At 39.3% G+C, this 20,008-nt stretch overlaps 1 pseudogene; it reads left to right on the top strand.

Annotated features, from left to right (window-relative positions):
• The first annotated feature begins 12,653 nt into the window (after nt 1-12,653).
• Nucleotides 12,654-12,762, top strand: LOC120103334 (small nucleolar RNA SNORA17; annotated as a pseudogene).
• Nucleotides 12,763-20,008: the final 7,246 nt, after the last annotated feature.

A 20,008-nucleotide genomic window follows, 5' to 3' on the forward strand; every position in this document is an offset into this window, starting at 1 on the left:
TCTTTCTTTGTAACCTGTTTATGATTCTGTTGAAAGTGAACTAAAATGAGTGTTAGTTTGTAATGGTGAAGTGTTTATGTGTGTCATAACATTCCAAAGTATGGAGAGTCTGTGTAGTTAATAAAAATGTGGACTGCTTTTGCAGTAGACCTGGGCACAGTTCTGAGCACCCAAGACTTGTGGCTCAGTGTCAACTATGATTCCACCTCTGAGATATCTGACACTCTTCTTGGCTCTTAGTGGGTACCAAAAGTCACAAGTGCATACCACCTACATCCATAATTAAAACTAAAATATAAATCTGTAAAATGAAAATCATGAGATGGTTGAAGACATAAACAGCTGCACTCACTTGGTAAAGTGTTTGCCTGAGCTCAATCCCCACAACTCATATTTAAAGACCAGGTGTGGTATCAAGTGCTTATAAAACTGCAGAGACAAATCAATGACTCCCTATGGCTTGCCGGCCATTCAGTCTACCTGAATTGGTTGAGTGCCAGGCCAATGAAGAACTCTGTCCCAAGAGGTAGACCAGCTGTCGACAATGATACCTAATTTTGCTCTCTGACCTCCATATGCACACATACACAAGAGTTCTCTCTCCCCACATATGCACACAACATCATGAGGAGAAGTGACATCATTGAAAATAAGATTAAAGTTTAAACAAATGTCAGTTCTTAAATATCCCTCAAGTAATTCATGGGCAAACATTCCCTCTTTTTCTTTCTACATAAATTAATATATATATATATATATATATAGTCTTTATTTTTGAAAATAATATACTTAAAGGTGTTAAGCACATTTAATAGAATTTTTGTTTGTACAGGGGAATTACGTTTTGCTGTATATGCTACAAACACTTGCTTAGTTTATCATCTATGTTTCAAGTTTGTGTTTTTACTATAAAAAACTTAAAACATGCTAATTTATCAAATTTAGTAGATTTTGTCATTTTTAATTCTATAGAAAGAGTTCTCACAACAAAGATGAAAAATAAATCCTCCCATGTGTTTTTCAAAAACTTTTCAGTTTTGTTTCATTTTTCATTGAAAATAGATGCTTGTCTCATACCATAATCCTGGCCACAGTTTCTCCTCCCTCCACTTCTCCCACCTCCCCCCCCCCAGCTTCCCCGCTTCCCCCAGATCAACTCCCACTTTAAAAGAGCAGGCATCAAAATGACAGAAGTCAAATGCCACAAACCATAATACAATTAGACAAAGCAGAGGCCCACCATATATCAAGACTGGACAAGGCATCCCAAAATGGAGAAGCAAGTCCTAAAAGCAGCCAGTGTCAGAGATATGGTAACCATCTCCATCTGCTGAGAGTCCCATAAAAACATCAAGCTCTACAGAGAACGTGGTACAGTCCCATACTAGACTTCAGAGCCCATGTGAGCTCTGTTTAGTTGATTTGGTGAGCTATGTTTTTCTAGTGTCCACATTTCCTCTGACTTCTGCAGTTTCCCCCTATTCTCTGGGGTTCACTGGTCTCCAAGGAGAGGGACTGATATAGACCTCCAATTTAAACTCTCTCTGCATAATATCTGCTTTGTGTCCCTGCCCACACTCCCATCTGCTTCCAAAGGAAGCCTCTCTGACCAAGGTACCAATTTCCTCATGTCAAAGAGACTAGGACATAGGGGTGAAGACTCCAGGAACCAGCTTGACTTCTCTATATTCAATGAGTGGAAGAATGTTGTCTTCAGTATTGGGGCCTCGCTGTCAATTTTTAGAGAGCAATGCTTTGTCCTAGTATCAGCCTGGGTTGATTAAGGATCTTCACCAAACCTCTTGGCCAACATCTCAGCCAAATGCAGCCCAGTCCCACCATTGGAGGCATTGCCTAGCTGCAAAAGATGACTTGTTTGGATTCTTCACATCCTATTACTAGAAGTCACACCAGGGTCACCCTCATAGATTCCAGGAAGTTTCTACTGCTCTAGGTTTCCACACAGCTGCAATGCTCCCTGATTCTAGCTGTCTCATATTTTTTCTCCATCATTTTCATGCCCCCTACATGAACCCACTCCCATCTCCATCTGCCCCAGTCTACCCATAGATTTAATTTATTTTCTCTTCCCAGAAATGTCCATGGTTCAGAATAGAGCCATCCTTTTTATTTAACCTCTCTAGATCTCTAAATTGGAGCTTGATTATCATTTTACTTAGCAGCCATATATTCACCTATAGCAGTATATATCCACTCATAAGTCAATACACACCGTATTTGTCTCCCTGGATCTGGGTTACCTCACTCAGACTGATTTTTTTTCTACTTTCACCCATGTGCCTGCAAATTTCCCAATGTCACTGTTTTTAATAACTGAGTAAAACTCCATTGTGTAAATATGCCACATTTTCTTTATCCATTCTTCTGTTGAGGGACATCTAGGCTCTTTCTGCTTTCTGGATATTATGAATAAAGCTACAAAGAACATAGCTGAGCAAATGTCCTTGAGATAGGATGGAACATCCTTTGGGTATATACCCAAGAGTGGTATAGCTGGGTCTTGAGGTAGACTAGTTCCAGTTCTTCTGAAGAACTGCCATATTGATTTTCATAGCTGCTACACAAGTGTGCTCTTACTCCGCTTCTCGTTCAGCATGAGCAGGGTCACTGTTGTTACTGATCTTAGTCATGCAGACAAGTAGATAGACTCAACATCACTTTGATTTGATTTCTCTGATAATTAAAGATATTTAATATTTCTCTAATGAGAATTCTCTGTTTAGATCTGAACCCTATTTTTAAATTGGTTTACTTGGTTTTTGATATCTAATTCATTGAGTTCTTTATATATTTTTAAATATTATACCTCTATTGAATGTAGAGTTGGTAAAAAATCTTTTTCCATTCTATGGGCTTCTGTTTTGTCTTACTGAAGGTATTTTTCTCAGTTTTATGAGGTCTCATTTATTAATCGTTGATCTTAGGGCCCATGTTATTGGTGTTCTGTTTAGAAAGTGGTCTCCTATGCCAATGTTTTTAAGGCTGTTCTACACTTTCTTGTGTATCAGGTTCAGTGTATCTTTTATGTTGAGGTCTTTGATACACTTGGATTTGAGTTTTGTGCACAGTGAAAAAATGGGCCAATTTGCATTCTTCTACATGCAGGCATCCATGTATTGAAAACCATCACCAGTTATCAAAGATGCTTTCTCTTTTTATATTGTGTATTTCTTCTTTTTAAAAATTCATTTATATCTATTGATATATCTCTGTAATGCAATTTAAAATTAGGAACAATGTGACATCCATCAGTCCTTCTATCATTCATTATTGTTTCAGCTATCCTCCATTTTTTTTCCATATAAAGTTCAAAGTTGTCCTTTCAATTTCTATAAAGAAATATGTTGGAATTTGGATAACAATTGCACTGAATCTGAAGATTGTTTTTGGTAAAATGACCATTTTTACTATATTAATCCTATATATCCATGAGCACGGGAGATCTTTCTTTCTTCTGAGATCTTCTTCAATTTTTCTCTTTCGGGACTTGTCCTACAAATCTTTCACTTGCTTGGTGAGAGTTAGCCCAAGATATTTTGTATTATTTCGAGTTTTCAATTCCCCCTTTTTCATCCTCAGTGCATCATTTCTATATAGGCAGGCTACTGATTTGTTATTGTTGACGTTGTAAATAGCCACTGTGCGGAAAGTGTTTATCAGCTGTAAGATTTCCTTGTAGAAAGCTTAGTCCAAGTGGATCAAGGACCTCCACATCAAACCAGATACACTCAAACTAATGGAAGAAAAAATGGGGAAGCATCTCAAACACATGGGCACTGGAAAAAATTTCCTGAACAAAACAACAATGGCTTATGCTCTAAGATCAAGAATCGACAAATGGCATCTCATAAAACTGCAAAGCTTCTGTAAGGCAAAGGACACTGTGGTTAGGACAAAACGGCAACCAACAGATTGGGAAAAGATCTTTACCAATCCCACAACTGATAGAGGCCTTATATCCAAAATATACAAAGAACTCAAGAAGTTAGACCGCAGGGAAACACATAACCCTATTAAAAAATGGGGTTCAGAGCTAAACAAAGAATTCACAGCTGAGGAATGCCAAATGGCTGAGATACACCTAAAGAAATGTTCAACATCTTTAGTCATAAGGGAAATGCAAATCAAAACAACCCTGAGATTTCACCTCACACCAGTGAGAATGGCTAAGATCAAAAACTCAGGTGACAGCAAATGCTGGCGAAGATGTGGAGAAAGAGGAGCACTCCTCCATTGTTGGTGGGATTGCAGACTGGTACAACCATTCTGGAAATCAGTCTGGAGGTTCCTCAGAAAATTGGACATTGAACTACCTGGGGACCCAGCTATACCTCTCTTGGGCATATACCCAAAAGATCCTCCAACATATAAAAAAGACACGTGCTCCACTATCTTCATAGCAGCCTTATTTATAATAGCCAGAAGCTGGAAAGAACCCAGATGCCCTTCAACAGAGGAATGGATACAGAAAATGTGGTACATCTACACAATGAAATATTACTCAGCTATCAAAAACAATGACTTTATGAAATTCATAGGCAAATGGAGGGAACTGGAACATACCATCCTGAGTGAGGTAACCCAATCACAGAAAAACACACATGGTATGCACTCATTGAAAAGTGGGTATTAGCTCAAATGCTTGAATTACCCTAGATGCACAGAACACATGAAACTCGAGAAGGATGGCCAAAATGTGGATGTTCACTCCTTCTTTAAAAGGGGAACAAGAAAATCCTTGGCAGGGAATAGGGAGGCAAAGTTTAGAACAGAGGCAGAAGGAACACCCATTCAGAGCCTGCCCCACATGTGGCCCATACATATACAGCCACCAAACCAGATCAGATGGATGAAGCAAAGAAGTCCAGGCTAACAGGAACCAGATGTAGATCTCTCCTGAGAGATACAGTCAGAATACAGCAAATACATAGGTGAATGCCGGCAGCAAACCACTGAAATGAGAACGGGACCCCCGTTGAAGGAATCAGAGAAAGGACTGGAAGAGTTTGAAGGGGCTTGAGACCCCATATGTACAACAATGCCAAGCAACCAGAGCTTCCAGGGACTAAGCCACTACCCAAAGACTATACATGGACTGACCCTGGGCTCCAACCTCATAGGTAGCAATGAATAGTCTAGTAAGAGCACCAGTGGAAGGGGAAGCCCTTGGTCCTGCCAAGACTGAACCCCCAGTGAACGTGATAGTTGGTGGGAGGGTGGTAATGGGGGGAGAATGTTGAGGGGAAGCTCATATAGAAGGGGAGGGGTAGGGGTTGTTGGCCAGGAAACCGGGAAGGGGAATAACAATCGAAATGTAAATAAGAAATACCCAAGTTAATAAAGATGAAAAAGAAACAGAAAAAAAAGGTTTCCTTGTAGAATTTGAGGGTCACTTGTGTACAGTATCATGTGATTTGCAAAAAAATATACATTGATGCATTCCATTTCAATTTGTATCCCTGTGATCTTTTTCAGTTGTCTCCTTGCTCTAGCTAAAACTTTAAGTACTATATTAAACAGACATCGAGAGAGAAGACAACATTTTTATGTTCCTGATTTTAGTGGAATTGTTCTAAGTTTCTCTTCATTTTATTTGATGCTGGCTACAGGCTTTCTTTATTATATTTAATTATATTCCTTGCATTACTGATCTTTCCAGTACTTTTATCATGAAAGGTGTTGGATTTAATTAAAAGCATTTTTTGTCATATGTTTTATTTTTCTTCAGTTTATTTATATGATGGGTTACATTACTCATTTTCACATATTAAACCACATATGTATATCTGGGTTGAAACCTGCCTGATTATAGTGGATTTTGATATGTTGGATTTGGTTTGCAAATATTTTATTAATATTATTAATGTTTTATTAAGTATTCTTAATCTAGGTTCATAAGAGTAATTGTTTTGGAATTATCTTTCCTTGTTGAAACTTTATGTACTTGGGATATCAAGGTAACTGTGAACTCATAAATGAATTGGGTAGTGTTCCTTGTGTTTTTATTTTGTGGAATGATTTGAAGAGTATTAATGTTAGCTCTCTGCAAGTTTGGTAGAATTCTGCACAAAAAGCATCTGGCCCCAAGCTGTTGTTGTTGGGGGATTTTTTAATTTTGGGCAAACCCTGGTAACTACATTCATAGTCTATCATGGCCTGACAGCTCCTCTGAACTTGGCAGGAAATGGAGGACTCCCTTTCCCAGCAGGGTTTCCCCTTCTCTGACCTTGTCTGGGGATCCTGACTCTCCACATCTGCTATCTGGGAAACATGGGGTAGTCCTAACCAGACCTACAAACACCCCTTCCCCATAAGAACCCATCCAGCAAGTACCTGGAATTCCTGGGATGCTGCTCCATACAAATGAGGAATTTACACAGAACTTTAAATGCTAACCAAGGATATTCATTTACTCTGACAACTCATTACCACACTCAAAAGTCTATCTATATATGCCTCTGGTTCTGCCCCCACCCTGCCCCAAAAAGTGTATGCATAAAGCCCTCCCTGAATAAAGGTATTTGCACAAGGTAAGATTATTTAAAAGAGCTGTTTCATGGAACACCATCAGAGAAGGCCTTCATCCAAACAAGCTGTAACACTAAGACCCTCAGGGAAGCCCACCCTCCCCTCCCCCACAGTCCCTGCACTCATCCCAGTTCCAAACTTGACTTCATCCTTCCAGCCTGCACATCCATGGTGTTCAGTGGTACCTGGAGACCATGGGAGGGAGAGAGCAGAAAATAGGAAACCACAACTGGAATCCAACACACGTATCATAGCTGGTGCTCAACATGGTGCAAGCCAGCTGATGCATACCACACGTAATGACTGTTTCTGTTTCACTAGGGATTGTAGGTGGGTTCTAACTGTTTATCTTACCTTGACTTTTGTAACTGGTATCTACCGAGAAAATGACCCATTTGTTTTAGATTTTCCAGTTTGGTGGAGTACAGGTTTTTAAAGTTGTCCTTAGAATTCCCTGGATTCACTTGGTGTCTCTTGTCACTTTTAGTTTCTGATTTTATTAATCTGGATATTCACTGTGTCTTTTGTTTAGTTGTGATAAGGGTTTGTCTTCCTTATTTGTTTTCTCAAATAACCAACTTTTTTTTTCAATGATCTTTATATTGTTTCCTTGGTTTCTGTTTTATTGATTTCAGTGCCCAGTTTGATAATTTCTTAATTTCTTGTTGCCTACTGCTCTTGGGTGTGCTTACTTCTTTATTCTAAAGCTTGCAATGTTAAGTAGCTAGTATAAAATTTCTCTATTTTTTTTAATGAAAGCATTTAGTGCTATGAACCTTCCTTCCTCTTAGCACTATTTTCATTGTGCCCTTTAAGTTTGGGTATATTGTGCCTTCACTTTCATTGAATTCTAGAAATTCTTTAATATTTTTCATTTCTGTCTTGACTCATTTTTTACTGAGTAGAGAGTTGTTCAGTTCTCATGAGTTTGTAACATTGTGCTGCTTTTGTTGGTGATATCCAGCTTTAATCCATGAGCAGATGCAGGGAGTTATTTCAACTTTCTTGACTCTTGAGTCTTGTTTTGTGTTGAGTAAGTTGCCAAATTTGAAGGAAGTTCCATGTGGTCTTAAGAAGAAGGTATATTCTTTGGTTTTGGATGGACTGTTCCATAAATACCTGCTAGATTCATTTGGTATATTATTTCAGTTAGTGCCAACATTTCTCTGTTTAATTTTCATGTGGATGAATGGAGAGAGTTGAGTATTAAAATCTGCAACTATCAGTGTGTGTGTGTGTGTGTGTGTGTGTGTGTGTGTGTGTGTGTGTGTGTGTGTAGGGGGCTGTAATTTAAACTGCGATAGTGTTTATTTTACAAAGGAGGGCATTTTCGTGTTTTGGGGTATAAATGTAAAACATTGAAGTGTTATCTCTGTGAATTTTTTTAAAATGAATGTATACTATCTTTCCCCATCTCTTTTTATTATTTTGTTTTGAAGTCTATTTTGTTGGATGCTAAAATGGCTACTTCAACTTGCTTCTTAGGGCCCTTTTCTTGGTATATGTTTTTCCAACTCCTTGTCCTGAGGTAATGTCTATCTTTGGTGTTCAGGTGTGTTTCTTATATGTAGCAGAAGGATGAATCCTGCTACTCTATCCATTCTATTAATTTGTGTCTTTTTACTGGGAAATTAAGGTCATTGATACTTAGAGTTACCAATGATGAATAACTGTTAATTCTGTTATCTTGGTTGTGGTGGTGGTGGTGGTAGTGGTCGTAGTGGTGATGATGATGGGATGTGAGTGTGTGTGTGTGTGTGTGTGTGTGTGTGTGTATGTTGCACTCTACATTTTGTTTTTTCCAGACATGTTATTATATTTATTTTCCATGATTTTATGTGTATATTTAACCTCTTTAGTTTGGAATTTTCCTTCCAGCACCTTATGTATGGCAGGGTTTGTAAACAGATAACATAACATTTAACTTGGCTTTATCATGGAGTATCATATTTTTCTTATTGAAGTGATTGAAGATTTTGATGAGTATAGTAGTCTGTGTTGGCATCTGTGTTCTCTTAGAATTCAGCACATCTATCCAAGCCTTAATGACTTAAAGTCTCCACTGAGAAGTTGGATATAATTCTAATAGATCTGACTTTGTATGTTACTCGGTCTATTTTTTTAATGTAGCTTTTAATGTTCTTTCTTTGTTCTATATGTTCAGTGATTTGATTATTATGTGGTGAGAGTAATTTCTTTTATGGTCTAATTTATTTTAGTGTTCTGTAAGCCTCTTGTACTTTTATATAGTATTCCAGATTTCCTGGATGCTTTGTATCAGGCATTTTTTAGCTTTTGCAATTTCTTTGATCAATTTATCCATTTCTTTGATTGTGTCTTCAATGTCTGAGATTTTCTCTTCCATTTCTTGTATTCTGTTGGTGAAGCTTGACTTTTTGGCTCCTATCTGCATGCCTATACTTTTCATTTCCAGGAACCCCTCAGTGAGTGTTTCCTTTATGGGTTTTATGTCCACTTTCAGGTCTCTACCAGTTTACTTGTGTCCTTCAATTTTTTCTTGGTTTTCTTTAAGGGATTTATTTCTTTCTCCTTTTAGGACCTCTATCATCGTCATACAGTTGGCTTTAAGGTTTTTATTTCTGTTGTTGTTGTGTTTTTGTTTTTTTTGTTTTGTTTTGTTTTGTGCTTCAGCTATGATGAAATATTCAAGGCCTACTATGGTAGGATAGCTGGAGACATATTGCTCTGGCTATTGTTTATTGTGGTCTTATGCTGGTGTCTAGTTATCTGGTTCTGGCTTGGTAAGAGTTTTAGGTGATGATTTGTAGATTTGCCTTTGCTGAGTGGGTATATTGCTCCTTGGTTTTTGTTTCTTCTCTGAAACAGTGGGTAGTAACCCACATAAACAGCAGTGGGTAGTAACCTATGGGATCCCCAGGAGGCTAGATGGGGAGGGGAAACTGCAGCCGATGTTCTGTTGCAGTTCTAGGGGTTGATCCTTAGAATTTGGGCCTCAGGTAAAAAAGAGACTGGTAGAGAAGGTCTTCAGCAACCTACCTAGTCTTCTGGCAGGCATGGACTGTGGCTGAGCAGGGGGTGAGGGTGGGTCTGCCTGACATTTATGTTTTTTAATATAATAATGTATATCAATTCTTTGAAATTTTTATGGAATGTGTTTTGATGCTATTCAACACTTATTACTCCTCATAACCCCTCTTTGATTCACCCTAAGCTCCATATTTTGCACTCCTTTGCAACTTTGCATTTTTTTATTATTATTCTTTATCATAATCCACATAATTGAATTTGTCCTGATTATATATGCCTGGGTATAGAACCATTCACTAGAAAAAGGTCTACCTACTAGGGACAATACTTAAAAAAGGAATTTGTCTCTTCCTTCTTAGCAACCATCAATTATCAAATGGTACTTATCTAAGGGCGTGGACGTAGGAGCTGTCCCTGCCTCCAGTACTGACTGTAGAGCAGCTCGACATTGTGCTTGTTTGAATTTGATCTCCAGAACCCAGATTTTAAAATCCAGGTGTAGCATCAAATTCATATAATATCATTTCAGTGACAGGAAGATAGCCAGAGCTTGTGAAGGCAGCCACTACCTCTCTGTGGTCTGAGTGCTGTGTTCCTTTCACATCAGGAAGGCACTATTTCACTCCAGTGTCCCCAAACTATGGCCCTTACAATCCTTCCACTCACTCTTCCACACTGGTTCCTGAGCCTTGGCTGTGGGGAGTGATGTAGGTGCCCCATTTACAACTGTGCATTGCAGTTATTTCCTACATTTTGACCAAGTGTAAGTTTCTGTATTAATTCTATATTAACCACTACCTGTTGCGCAAAGCAAACAAAAGACATCAACAAAACAAAACTCTGATGAGGACAGAAAGCTGCACTAATCTCTGTGTAGAAATATACTTTAGAGGGTGATTGGATGCTGTGTTGATTTAGCAAAATAATAATAGTAGATTCACCATTGGCACCTGTGAGTTCTCCAGCCACACAAGTCCCTGGTCAAATTTATCAGGTATGAATTTCCTCCAGTGGAATAAGCTTTAAGTGCTCCAGTTCGAAGTTATGGGTAGGCAAATAAAAACCCAGATCTAAATGTGAGATATCTATCTCTCCTGAAGTTGTTTGTTCTGATGCCCTGGAAACCCTTGAAGTAAAGTGAACTATTGCTATCGTTCTTGAATTTCCACCAGAAATTGACGGTATGACACTACTGTTGAAGAAATCACATACTTTAGCTACGTGACTTGGAAAACTCAAGTTGGTGCTGTCCAGAAATGTTTCTTCCTGATGCCTACTTTTCATAGTACTATGTTGACTACTAGTAGAAAAATATCAACAACCTTACCCAGTTGTGAAACCCAGTTGTGACTAACATGTCATGATAAACACATGAACACAGCAGGGGCATGAATGTTATAGTGGTAACTGACTGCTTTATGACTGGATTAACAGTTTAACAGACTATAATTATTTTCACTTAAAAATATTTCCATATAGAATTTATTTTGATTTAAGAATTATTTTAATGTAATGAGCAGCTACTAAACCTAATGGGAATTTTGAAATTATTGATCATTCCTTGTACAACTGATATGGAAGCTAAGTATAAAGAAGTGCAAGGGTATCTGAAACCATAGAGCTAAGAAACTTCATGTCATGACCTTGTGCTGCCTAATCAACTAGGTCACAGATCCCACATTCTTGAACCCTCAGAAATCTCCAAAGCTTCACTTGTTCAAAAACAGCTTTTTCCTGGAGAATGTGTTTCTATTAGGCCTTTCTATATGATCACTGCTCATTCTCCAACTGGGCAAATAGAAGAGGGTAAAATTTAGACTGGAGACTGAGACAACTGGAATGCTTCAGTCAATGGCCTGAAATCAATGGGAAATGTCAGAAATAAGCTAGACTAACTGGAATAGAGAGGGGAGTCCTGAGTCTGAAATACACCCAGGATAAAATATGCCAGATTTAGTGATTGAATCAATGTAGGAGACAAGAAGCAAATTCAAGGATGATTCACATTTTTTATCTGCTAAATAGATAGATAATATCACTATCAACTGAAGGTGATGGAAGGATAAGTTGTTTTTTAAGGAGAAAAGAAAGCTGGTTTCAGTTTTGACTCAAAAATTGGCTGTATTCTGGGCAATGTTATGTGACTTTAAGAAATAAATAGAAAAAAAGTAAGAGAGACAAAGATGGAACTTTGATTAACACCAGGAGTCAAAACGTCAGCAGAATAAAGCTGTAGAAGAAATAAAAGAAATTGGCTAACATTGTCAACCAAATGCCTGATAGACGCAGATATAGTCAAAATGAATGATGTCAATGGGAACATGTCTTGTAGCCTGAGATTTGGGTGTCACTGGTGATCTTATTAAGAGTAAATTCAACAGAGTAATGTTGAATCCAGATTGTAATTTAACTCTAGGAAGCCTTAGAGAATTCATTTTTATAAAGTCTGGGAAAGAAACAAATGAATGGTAGCTCAATGAGAAGGAGCAATCTGAAACGTTCTAAAAATAGAAAGGTATTTGATAATTGTAAAGAAGTCATATTGATGTAATGAATAATATAGTCTGTTTTTATGAAAGATAAATATAAAAGGACTCAGAAACATAGTAGTATTGGAAGGATTGACTTCATCTAATAGGAAGAGATGTGCAATGACTACAAGGTACACAAATAAGAATATAGCATAATCAGTAAACTGAAAGTGAGGAATTTAGTTTTATTATTCTTGACATTCATAATGAAATAAGTAAATTGTTATATTAAGAATTAAATCCTGGTGTGGTGTCAGATGCCTGAGAAGAACTGTAAAAGCAATCAGAGTACCATCTATCTGACAAAGTCTATGCTAAAAGCCTTTATCATCAGTTCTGAGAACCTAGTTGGCAAAAGAGACTGAATATTTTTATTCCAATTCATTCCTTGGTCTTTTTAGTACAAAAGATAGAATGTGATACTATTTATTTTGTATGTCTAGGGAGGTTAATGGTGTAAAGAGATCTCTCATACTTGTAAGATAAATATTATAGTAAAAGTAAAACACATGGTAAAAGAAAACCAGTAATGCTAGCTAAAATTAAATAAGACTATCACCTGCCCCTGCAAGTGTTATAGGTGTGGCTGCTGTGTCACGTCTGAGCAAAGTGGAGAGAGGCTGCACTCAGTGGTCTGTCCTATGAACATCTGACTGATTGGTGGCCTAATACTCCCTGAAAAAAAATCGGAGATGACCACCAGTCTGGCACCAGGGAACCTATGAGCTAACCCGAGACAGGCAGGCATGGATGCACTCCCAAGATGGGGAGCAAGATGGAGGCTAAAAGAACCCTGACTGGGATCTCCTACAGGCTGGCATGAGCCCAAGACAAGCACATTCATAAAGGGCCACAAGGGCAGACTGGGTGAAGAGTGAACCCTAGACAACTACCAGACAAGCACCATGAGGCATGGACAAGGACCTAAACTAGAAGATCACCAGTCTAGTGCTGCATAGACTTGTAGGAGCAGACTATGCCTAAGTTGACCCTTACCTGGTGCCATAACACAAGGGTGGGATATAGCACTCCTGAGACTACTCTTAGATGACCCCAGACAGTCAGAGACCCTGAGTACCACTTAGAGGAGCAAGTAAGTGGTGGAGAAAAAGAAAAGAAAGAAAAGCAGAAAGATGTGGTCACAATGAAGAAAGGCAGAGCTGGAGACTTGAGGGTAGTGAGGAACAGCTTGACCAGTGAGGAGCATAACCAGTGATGCCACCTAGGACCATGGTAGGGTTGTGTCCTGTGCTGCCACTGGGACCATGTCTGGGGCCATGTCTGGTGCCAGGGCCCAGTAGCAGCAAGGGTTTGATACAACCAAAAGCCAGACGAGTGTCTCTGATCTTTGCTGAAGCCCAGGGGCATGTTGAATGTCTTAAGGCTGTGAAGAACTGGCCACACCTTTCACCTCATCATCCTGGGAGAGCTGGTCCTGGGATCCTTAGAGCCTACCTCTAGCCAGTTGCAGTACTCAAGAGACTGGCCAGAGCATGAGAAAGTTGGCCCTACCACTTCTCTTCAGCGTGATGGTGTGGATGAGGGAGAGATACCCTCCTTTCCCTTCAGTCCTTATCACCTGCAGGAGGAGGCAGGAGACCTAGCCCTGGGGTCATGAGAGCAGGAGAGTTGTCCCTGCCCCTCATCTTCTGCACTTAGGAGAGTGGACACTGCAATGTGTTTGTACACAGAGCATGGGGGACCTGACCGCTCCACTTGTCTGCTATGCAGTGACATGGGGCGGGGGGTGGAGAGAGAGAGAGAGAGAGAGAGAGAGAGAGAGAGAGAGAGAGATGCTCCCCACCTTGCTCCCTGCCTCTTGCCCCTTGCCCTTGTCCTATGGCAAGCAGTTGAGGTAGTCCTGAGGGCATCTAGCAAGACACTCCCTGCCTCTCACTTGCTGCAATACTGGGCAGACCAGGCCCTTTACATCGCTTTAGTAACACATCCCTGAATGTGGGAATTGAAAGTGTGTTGATTCTAAGGGCATGCGTATGGTACAGCCTGCCCCGCCTCTTGTCAGATGTGCAGTGGCATCAATGAGGAAGAGATCCTCTCCCATCCCTTTTTCCTCACCACTGTGGTAGACAGAGCTGGACTCAACTGAGTCATGAGAGTAGGAGTGCAGGTCCTGCACCTCACATGGGCAGCACAATAGAACTGACCCTGACGGTGGCAGATGAGAGACCTGGCCCTGGGGTCATGAGAGTGAGACAACTGGACCTCACAAGTCCCAACACTTGGTTCAGAGGGCCCTATACCTCAACTGGGCAGAAGATTAGAGCTGGCCCTAATTGCAGGCGTTTCTGGTTAGCTGCCCCCAACAGCATGACAGCAGGATTGCTGATGGACTGACCAGCTCAGTTAGGTCTCAGGCCCAGGTCTAGGACTTTGAATTGGGCCACTTCAGCATCTACCCCATCTATGAACTATTGTAGTGCGTGAAAGAGATGGTCCCACACATCCAAAACTACAGGGTCTCCATGACACAGGACAACAGGATATCTATCCAAGAAGAGTCCGAGTGAGGAGGTTCCATTGTTGATAGAGTAGCAGAAGCCCAAGGCCTCCTACCAGACCAACAAGATATTGCAATGACTATTTGTAAGCAAAGAAGTATAGACAAAAGGGACACAGTGTGATAAACTACATCTTCCACAATGAGATTTTCTCTCTGTTAGTGGGAAGGTTGCAAGGATAGAAGGTGGGTATGAATGGAGGGAGAAATTAGTGGACTTGGTATCCATGATGTGAAATCCACAAAGAACTATTAAACAAGGAAAAAGGAAAAATATATCAAGAATTTTTCTCTTACTGTTATTTTCATTTCACTGCAACATGTTTACTTGTTTGTTTAAGTTTAAGTGACTTCTTAAATATTTCTGAAATTGCTAGAAGAAATGAAGTTTTGTTCCTTAGTCCATCTTTTCCCATTATTACCCAATTCTATTGTACCTCTTGGTTTCTTTCCTAGGAAATAACAGTTAAAAGAATCTGCTTATTTGTTTACCTGAGTAGTGTTATCCCTAAAGCTGTTTAACCCTCTCTGGTAATTCCCATGTGAGGGAATCTTCGGTATAATCAGCTCTTAGGTTGCTCTCAAGACTCAAGTTGCATTGCTGGAGAGATGGTTCAGTGGTTAAGAACATTTTTCCCTCTGAGAAGGGCTTGAATTTGGTTTTTAGCATACACATCAGGGGGTTTCACAACTGGTAACTCCAGCTCCAGAAAATTTCATGTCTTTGGACTCCTTAGGCATGAGCAATCATATGCATACCGGCATGTACATGCATACATGCCCTTACACACGAAAAATGTAAAGTAATAAGACATTTATTTGTATTTATCCTTCAAGATCAAGATTAGAGTTCTTGAGAAACTCAACAGGGATAAATGGTTCTTCTCACTAGAACGCCTATGAATGATTTGTATTGTGGCTTTCCTCCTTAATACATGGTATTCTATCTGATTTTCTTCATATTTCTCAATTTCTTTTCATTCATTAATTGCAAGGCCAGAAAGCCAGGAGACTATGGGAGCCAGTGCAGAGCAAGAGTGAGGTCAAAATGTGTCCAAACTCCAAAAGCTTCATTCTGACACCAGCAGGAGTTAGGACTGTTCACTCCTTGCTTTGGGTCTGCTTACTCCAAAGCATGGAGCCTGTATGACCCCCTGCCTCTGCCACTCTTGAGGTAGTCAGTATCTTGGTGGCCAAATTACAGGTTTAACTTTCTCTCTCCCTATAAGGACATATGCCCCAATTACCTAGAACTTCTCTTCATGCATATGAAGCATTTTCAGCATCTTGGTACCTAACAATAGTGTATACTCACTCTGAAAACACCCTATTGACACTTCTAGGTCTATAGAGCCCTTGTTACCTCCAGTAAACATCTCAGAGAAGGCTATTTCTCCCTGGCACTCAAGCCACCAGGTTCCTGTGAACCTAAATATCCTAAACAGGTAAGCTTAGTTCCTCCCATTTCACCAGTTGCACAATGGTGCCTGGATACCCCTAGGGCAGAATGGGGACAGCAATTGAAGATAGTCATCTATATCAGTAAATGTAGTTAATAGTACATAGATATTTAATGGTAAAAAGGATCATTGAAACACAATTAACATCTTATTGTTTATTACATAGGTTAATCTTCACTGTTAGCTTAGCTCGATTTGGAGGACTTCAACACAATTTAACTAGGAAAGAAAGAACCAGGCTGAAGGTGGGCAGAAACATACATAGACTGGGGTATCAAAGTGAATAAAAGAAACGTAAAAAGAAAGAAGATTAGTAAAGCATCTTCTCTCTCTCTCTCTCTCTCTCTCTCTCTCTCTCTCTCTCTCTCTCTCTCTTTTTCTCTCTCTCTTTCTCTCTGTCCCTGAAGATGGATAGTGTGACCAGCTGCCTCTCATACCAAAACCAGTCCCCTCACCATGCCTTCCCCAAAATGACAAACTAGCCAAAAACAAACCCTCCCAACCATCCTTAAGTAGCCTTTGTCAGGTATTTGGTCATTTTGCTGTCCTCAGTCCATGCAAGTTTCCCTAATAAAGCAGGGTTGGAGCACGCCTTCTTAATTTGCCCACCCCTCCATGCACTCTCATACACAGCCTTTCTGTAATTTCAGTATGGTGTTGCAGATGGGGTGGAAATAAACAATGTCAATTCAACCACCCTCGCCAAGGCACAACTTCAATACTATGTGCCTATATTCTCGATTTACTAAGACCACCTCAACAGGTAAGCTAATTAAGCTAATTAAAAAACTTATCCATTCTAATTTCTGTTCACCACAGTTAGGTAAAACGTCTGTCTTCACCACCCTCATTGGCGAGGTAGTCATCTAAACCTGGATGCTATATATATTGTCATCTGGCTGCAGTTCAACTTATTGGATCTTGTCTGTTTGTACTGTCCTTTTTTTCTTGGATTATGTGGCACCATTTGCTTTCATTTTTTCTTTAGCTCATTTTTCTCTCTCCTATCAAACCCTTCTGGCCATTGTCTAATTCTATAATGCTACCATAGAACAGATTGGAATCTTTCTATTCACAGGTCAGCAACTCTCTTCTCTTCGCTGATTTACAAATTAGTCTCTTTTCAGTTTCCTAAGCCTTCTGTGTGTCTTTCAGATTAGAAGCATTGGTTTTTAATAATGTCTGTTATAAGAAGTCTGCCTTGCTGATTATTTTCCCGATCTTATCTATTTTTCACAAGACAGGCCAAGTCTTCATTCCCTGGGCATCCCAGAGTGTTTCATTCTCAGTAAAGCATTTTAGCATCTCCAGTTCACAAGTACCTTTTGTTTACCATGAACATTGTACATTGCATTCCTTTGATTGATTTCTTTAAGCACAAAATTTGAGTGAGTCTTACATTTTAAAAATCATTCTTCTCTCAATGGTCAGTAATGCAAACATAAAAAGCAATAACCTTACTATTGAACCGATAAGCAACAAAACCCAGTTCTTTACTATCTAGGATAAAAAGGGAAAGTTGGGGAGTTGAGAATAATGGCCTCTTCTAAATGCTTGCAGGTGTAATGTATGGCCATATCAGTTAATAATGATGACCCTAACAATTGTCTCATTGACAGAGATTTAAACAGTCTTTCCCTTTCCACCCCTCTCTCTCTGTATGTGTGTGTGTGTGTGTTTTCTTATGTTACCCTGTTACTATGTAGTACACACACACACACACACACACACACACACACACACACACACACACACACACAATCCTGCCTATTTAGTACAGCTGGTATTCTAGTGGAAATATTTGACCTAAAACTTAACAAGAATTTAGCAGGATTATAAAATTGCATAGAAAATGATAACACCTGTTAGTCCAGCTACCTCTGATAATATTTCTATGCTCAGTCTCTAGAAGATAAGTTGTTAGGAGAACACATTAATTTTATGTATGTGGTAGACAGACTTGTTTCCTCGATTCTATCTATATTCTCTGACTCTTACACTCTTTTCTTCTTCTTCTCATCAAGGTTCCCTGCTCCCTGAGGGGAGAGTTTGCTAGAGACAACCTTCTGAAAGCTGACTGTTACAAGGTCTCTCATTCTCTGCATAGTATCTGGCTGTGGATCTCTACATTTGTTTGCATCATACCTTACTCTATACCTAACCTCTGTGGTTCTAAGAATTATAGCTTGGTTATAATTGACGAAGGAGCTAATGTCCACATCTAATTGAATACATACCATATTTGTCTTTCTGGGTCTGGGTTACTTCACTTAGGATGATTACTTTCTAGTTTCACCCACTTACCTACAAGTCACATGATTTCATTTTTTAAATATTTATTTATTTTATGTATACAAGTACATTGTATCAGACACACCAGGAGAGGGCATCAGACTCCATTACAGATGGTTGTGAGCCACCATGTGGTTGCTGGGAATTGAACTCAGGACCTCGGGAAGAACAGCCAGTGCTCTTAACCGCTGAGCCATCTCTCCAGTCCCCATGATTTCATTGTTTAAAATGACTAATTCTCCATCATGTACACATTGTGTACAATGTTCCATATTTTCTGTACCCATTCAACTGATGAGAGAGCTCTAGATTGTTTCCAATTTCTGGCTCCTATGAATATAGCAAAAATGAACATGGTTGATCAAGTGTCTCTTTGGTAGGATAGAGCATTCTTTAGATATATGGCCAAGAGTGCTATAGCTCATTCTTATCTATTTCCATTTTCCTGAGGACCAGCCACACTGATTTCTGTAGTAGCTCTGCAAGGTTTTAGTCCCACCAGCAATGGATGAGTCTTCTCATTACTCTGAATCCTCACCTTTATGATCTGTCATTTGCTGTATTGTTATTAACCATCTCATTGGTAAAAGATGAAATCTCAAAGTAATTTCGATTTTCATTTCTCTGGTGTCTAAGAGTGTTGAACGTTTCTTTAAATGTCTTGGCCATTTAGTTTCCTCTTTTGAGAGATCTCTGTTTAGATCTGTACCTCAGTTTTTAATTTGGTTGTTTTATTTCAGACTATTATGAGAGGTCTTACTTTCCTGATTTCTTTCTCAGCCTGACTACTGAATTTTGTTAATTAATTTTGTATTTAGCTATTTTGCTGGAAATATTACCTGTAGGAAATTCCCAGTGTAATTCTGGAGGTCACCTATGTTTACAATCATGTCATCTGCAAATATGTTGACTTTCTTTCCAAATTGTTTCCCTTTGCTCTTCTTCAGTTGTGTTATTGCTTAAGCTAAAACTTTAAGTTCTATACTAAATAGATATGGAAAGAGTGAACAACTTTTGTCTTGTTACTGATTTTAGTAGAATTTCTCCATCTTATTTGATTCTGGCTATGATCTTGCTGCAAAATGCCTTTATTAGGTTTAGGTATGTCCTTGTATCTCTAATCTCTATTTAAGTTAATGTAGGCTAGGCCGTAAACTTTATGTTGAGGATATCGCTTGCACCCATGACTTTTATCATGTCTAGGTATTACATTCTTGTCAAAGGCCTTATGTGCATCTAATGAGATCATCATGTGGTTTGTGTCTTTCAGATTGTTTATTTGGTGGATTACATTTATCAATTCGTATTATGTTAAACCATGCTGCATCTCTAGGATAAAGCCTATTTGGTCACTGTGGATTATCTTTTTGATGTGTGGTCAACTTGCTTCTCTATTAGCCTTGACTAGACTCTTCCAGAGAAAGTCTGCTAGAGTTCAGGGGAGGGGTAACAGAGTAAGTCAGGAGGAAGGTTGGAGGAGAATCTCTGTGTGATCAAATACAGACTGATGCAGAAAGAGAGGGAATGCCATAGAGAGGTGGTCTGCTACAGAAATGAGGACGAGACTGTGGGACTGGACAGACATGGAGGTGAAGAAGGAGATGTGAAGAGCTACAGTTAGCCTGTCTGCATCCCTTGCTGGGGTGGCA

This window comes from Rattus norvegicus, chromosome 5 (assembly GCF_021556685.1).
Source record: "Rattus norvegicus strain SHRSP/BbbUtx chromosome 5, alternate assembly SHRSP_T2T, whole genome shotgun sequence".
NCBI classification, from domain to species: Eukaryota; Metazoa; Chordata; class Mammalia; order Rodentia; family Muridae; genus Rattus; species Rattus norvegicus.